Below are 6,000 nucleotides of genomic sequence, written 5' to 3'. Positions count from 1 at the left end.
TATAACTAATATATAAGACTGGGTTATGGATCCGGGTTACTACGGTAAACGTAGAAAAATCTGGCAACCATAATGAAAAATAGACAAAAAGGTAATTATCAGTGTATTTGGTAGGGAAGTTGGGCTATCAGGTGCAATAATTGAGAGAACCGGTATGCTAAAAAATAAATTAGCGAAAATCGTAGGAGCCACTGCAATAAGCCAGGTCTCCGTATCTCTCAGTTCTTCCATGGTTATTACACCTGATAGCTCACTCCTCTACCAAATACACTGATAATTACCTTTTTGTCCCCCCCCACACACAGTGGTGTTCAAAGAAAGTGCATCACCTAGGAATTTCACATTTCTAACCCTTTTTCGCGTGGTATATTACATTAATGACACAAATAGAAATATAAGCAAAAGATATTTATTAAAGTTAAGGCAAAGCTAAGTAATATTTGACAGGTGCTCTCAAAATATTCCAAAATGAGCATTTGCAACCTTTATACAACAGTTTTGGTAAACACGACAATTATGGCTGAAATGTTATCAGAATTTGCTTCAGTTTATCATTTTAAAGGGAAAACAAAATGAAAAGGTGCAAATATTTAGTTGAACCGCCTCTGGTCCTGATGACAGCAGCACAACATCGAAGCATTGACAAGATCAATTTTTGAAGATAATTAACTGATAGTTCGTGGTTCCAAACACCAATTATGAAGTTCACGAAGGGTCTTTGGTTTCTTTCTGGCAACTGCAGATTCCACACAATGCCAACAGTTCTCTATAGGATTCAGGTCTGGCTCGGCTGTTTCCTGGGCAGATAACAGTTGTAATGGACCATTCTTCCAACCATTTTTTCACCTGTAGCAAATGTAAACACATTACTGTCGAACCTCCAATGCAGAAATGAAACTAAAGTAACTACAGAAATGCCTACTTACACTTTTTGCCCAATGACAAGGAGCGGAGTCTTCCTGAAAGATGCAGTTACTTGGCAGGTTGAAATGGCCTGTAATGGTTGGCAGAAATTTGCTTTCCAATATAGCCAGGTATCCATTAGTGTTTATGGAATCTTTTATAAACTGCAGGTGATACGAAATGCACCCCCATATCATTTGGCTGGTAGGGAATTTCACTGTTGACACCATACAGTCTGGATGGTATTCTTCATCACGTCTACGGCGAATCGTTTGTCTCCCATCAGAGCCATGCAGGTTGAATTTCTTCTCATTCGAAAAAATAACTGACTTCCACTGCTCGGGGGTCCATTTGACATGCTCCTTACACCAATCGGGTATTTTTCATTTTTTGTGTGAGGAGGGTCTTCTTAGGACTACGAGCTACAAGTCCATTTTTGAAGAGGCATCTTCTGACTGTTATTGCACTTGCTACCACCCCTGTATATTCTTCCCATTCTCTTTTCAGCTCAGACAAAGAAGCTTTATGGGGTTTTTAAGGCATAAGAGCTTCAAAATGAGGTCCTGTTTTGGCGTAGAGACTCGTTTGCATCCGGTTCCGTTTTTCCTATCAGAAGAACCAGTATTCTTGAGTTCAGAAAGAAATCTACTCACTGTCGACTGATTACAAGACACTCTATAAGCAATATGACGGGAAGAACATCCTTCCTCATGTAAAGCAACAATAGCACTCTTCCTTCGTGGCGTCAACTGCAAGAAAACTTTCCATCCTGACACTGCAACTCCTGCAAAAAGTGCTTATATATATAGCTCAAAGTAACAGCTGATGCAATATTACATCATCACTTACATGTCAACCTTATCTGATGCAACCTGTAAGAAATACTGCCATATACTTACGTTATTCGGACAATTACAATTTTAAGGAGTGATGCACTTTTTTGAACACAGTGTGTATATCTATATATATAAAATTTAAAAAATTATGTTAAATGATAGTTATTACAATAATATAATTATAAAAGTTACATTTAATAATACAAATTATATATATACAGTATATAATAATTTTATTCTTTATATAGATGTACTAAGTAAACATCAATTATAGATTACCACAAAATTAAAAATATACTGTACACCTTTTTATAATGAAATAAACATAATTTTTTTAAAAAAATAAGTTTAAATAACTTAAACTCAAATTACATGGCACCCTGGTTTTAAACCACTGAGCTAGAGTAATAAATGATTGTTGGAACAAAATGCCATATAATGGTGTGGAAGTGGGTAGTCTGAATAAATTTAAGGAAAGATTAGACAAATTATTAGTGGATGATTGGGTTCCATCCCCTTTGGCTGATGCTATATAAGCTAGCTTTCTTGCATCATTTTCCACTACTAATTCCAATATTAATGGCCACTCTTCTTTGTGGATTAATGTTATTACTGCTTCAGTTGCTGAGATGGAACTGCTTAGCTAAGGGACTACTTGTATAAAACAAGAACTCAAAGATGTAATAAATGGTAATAAATTTAAAGCTAATATTTAAATTGGAGCAACAACATGGCATATCATTCCTTCACTGAATTTATTACAAACTTCAATTTTTGTTTCTGAAATACCTCTGAACAGAATCATCAAGTAATATGCAAATGCATTGTGGCTGTTTTAATTGTTAGCACATATAACATATTACTAGCAACACTAACAATTCATTAATTTGATCATATTTTCAGAACTTGGAAATGTGATTTCACTCACTGAAAACATCACAATAACATTAGCATGGGAAATGATTTCAGTTAATATATAGGAAAATCATTAACAAGAATTAGAGATTCCTGATGTATTAATGAATCAGAAACTCATTACTACATTTTTACATAGTAACTACAAATAGCTTGCCACGTAAAAATGTATATTGTTAGTAGATGCAAATGATGCAAGAGAGCAAACTTGTACAGAGAAAACAAAAACCCACTAACTACATCATTTGTCTAATTCTTCTTAAAATTTATTCAACTTCACATGTTTTTCAATACCACATGGCTGTTTGTTCCAACAATCAAATTCTGGCTACAAGCAAATTTTTCTCGCATCCATCTTACCATTCTTTTTCAATTTAGATTTAAACTGAAAAATGAATGGCTGTCCTCTTATGAATGTCAGCTAAGCAAGAGTTAGAATGTATCCATATTTAATTTACTCAATCCATTTAAAACAGTCACAAAGGAGGATAGGCAGGCAAATGCAGATTACGAGAAATATTTGGCAAAGGAGGCAAAGAAAAACAGCAAAGAGTTCTTGACTTATATAAACTCTAGAAGGAAGGGTATGAATCAGATTGGTTCAATTGATATCGATGGTTTGACTGTTGAGGACCTGGCTCAGGCAGCTGACAAACTAAATGAGTATTTTGCAGGAGCAGAAAAGGAAAATGCATGGGTTGCACAGAAATCATCAGGTGACACAGAAGCCTATGGTAGATATAAGCTGGTGTGTAATCAAGTCACAAAAGAGGATAGGCAGGCAAACACATATTACGAGAAATCTTTGGCAAAGGATGCAAAGAAAAACAGCAAAGAGTTCTTTACTTATATAAACTCTAGAAGGAAGGGTATGAATCAGATTGGTTCAATTGATATCGATGGTTTGACTGTTGAGGACCTGGCTCAGGTAGCTGACAAACTGAATGAGTATTTTGCATCTACATTCACACAAGTTAATCAGGGAGGGGAATACCAGAAGTTTATCAAACTCTGGCAGGGAGCTAAATGATTCTTTAATAACTGAGAGCAAAGTGGAGGAGAAATTGTTGAAGTTAAACATAGGCACCTGGAGGTGGATGGGATCTATCCAGTTATATCAAAGGAGGCAGCAAAAGAAGTAAGCAAACCTTTAACCATAATTACAAGAACTGGATGCAAAAAGTACTTTTGATATCATGTACTTGGATTCCAGGAAAGTTTTTGATGCTGTTGCACATAGAAAACTACTGTACAAGTTTAAGCAGTATGGAATTAAGGGCAAACTGCTGCTATGGATAAAGGGATGGCTGAGTGGGAGAAGGCAGAGTTTTATTCAGTGGGCACTGCTCTTCGTGGACTAATGTTATTAGCAGTGTCCTCCGGGGATCTATGTTGGGCCCATTGTTTTCTGTATTTATCAATAATATTGATGTACGTATATCAGGCTTAATGTATGTATGTATGTTATTTGGTTTTTTAGGAGCATTAACAACTAAGGCCATATTACTCCAGGGATATTCCCTGGAGTAATATGGTCATTCCCTGACCTTTCCGAATCCTCCGTATTTGGTGGTCACGGGCTCGATCCCTGATCTGATCAAGACGCGTGTGCTACGCACTGCTGCTGCTCCTGCCCACCTGGCTACAGAGGCGCCATCAGGCTTAATGTCCAAGTTTGCAGATGATACGAAGGTTGGCAGGGTTATTAATGACACTAATGACTAGGGTTTGGATTTTTATGTATTATCATATTCATTTTTTGTTTACATAAAGTCTTGAAACTTAGTGGGTCCATGTTACATGGTCTGAGGATCCTAAAGAAGCATGTTTGTAATTTCATATTTCATCATATTTTACACATTGGGTCATAATTTCAAAAAATATGAAATATCATTTTTAATAAAATTTTTTATACTTGTCGACATAATTTTCATATTTTGTCTTATGATAATTGACAAATTATTTATCAAATTGATTTAAAATATATTTCTAAAAAGCTGTGAGAATTTACATTTAATCATTTCACATTCTAGCGAGGGCAAGCACAAGTGGTTAAATCCCAAAGTTATTTTGATTTGGCTCTTTAGTCATTCACAACGACACCGTACGGTAATTTTAGCTATAATTTAAGACTTTACAATAGTTTTGCCTTATACTGAGTTCAACGAATTATTCGTTCAATTTATTTTATACAGTAAAAACTTCAGCTGTTGGCGAAATGAAGCCAAAATTGAGCTTTTTAGAAAATGGATTTCTTTTGTAGTTGAAGAGTCTAAAGACACATACCATATGGATGGAAGAATAATATATTGCAAAGCGTGCAATAAAGAGGTACGTAAATTAATTAATATATATAATATCGGTGTAGATATACCATAGATAACTCTTAAAGAACAACTACGATAGTAGTGTGAAAGGCATAATTTCATCTGTATCTCATATTGTGCCCTTCACGAGTTGCCCGTATATTGCACTACCTCAAATAACTAACACTTCACTAATAGAGAATACTACTGTTACTTATTCTCAGTTAGTACCACCACCAGATGGCACCTTTTCAAAGCTAGTTGGCTTTTCATCGGTGGGTGGTGGTAAGACAAGTAACAATAGTCTTCTCTATTAGTGAAGTGTTACTTATTCGACTGAGGTAGTGCAATACATGGACAACTCGTTTTGAAGGAAGAGCACAATATGAGATACAGACAAAATGATTCCTTTCACACTACTATCGAGGCAGTGTCAGGTGGATTGGAAAACTGCTAGCTTGGGGAGGATTCACAGACTAATAGATTAACAGTAGCTGCAGGCAGAGGTGAAAGTGATTCTTGCACTGCTTCTACTAGAATGAGCAGCAGCCTGGAAAACAAGATGTAGGGGATTTTAGAGACTGCTGAAAGTCATTGTGGTACAAGGAAACACATGGGTTGTGTTAGGGTAGCTAAGAATAGGAACAGGTGCATGTATATTTGATGTAAACCAATGCTAATGAGTTTGGTAAATAAATTTGACGAATTTGAAGTGTTGGTCAAAACATCAAATGCAGATGTTTTTGGGATATCAGAGGCATGGATATCAGATATAAAGAATGAAGTACTGGAATTTGGGGAGTACAATGTGCATAGGAAGAATAGACAGGATAGGAAGGGAGGAGGGGGTTATGCTATTAGTTAAGAAACACACAAAATCCAAGGAAGTGCAGCCAGCCGACATTGCTGGACAGTGCAGTGTTGAGTCAGTTTGGTGTGACATAAGCAGTGGGAAACCAAAATTGAGAGTAGGAGTGTATTATAGGCCTAATGACACTGATGAGTATAATAAAAAAACTGTAGAAGGAAATAGAGTGGGG

The sequence above is a fragment of the Mastigoproctus giganteus genome, chromosome 11 (assembly GCF_048544385.1).
Source record: "Mastigoproctus giganteus isolate SK-2022 chromosome 11, ASM4854438v1, whole genome shotgun sequence".
Classification (NCBI taxonomy): Eukaryota; Metazoa; Arthropoda; class Arachnida; order Uropygi; family Thelyphonidae; genus Mastigoproctus; species Mastigoproctus giganteus.
Note: the sequence above shows the minus strand (reverse complement) of the source record.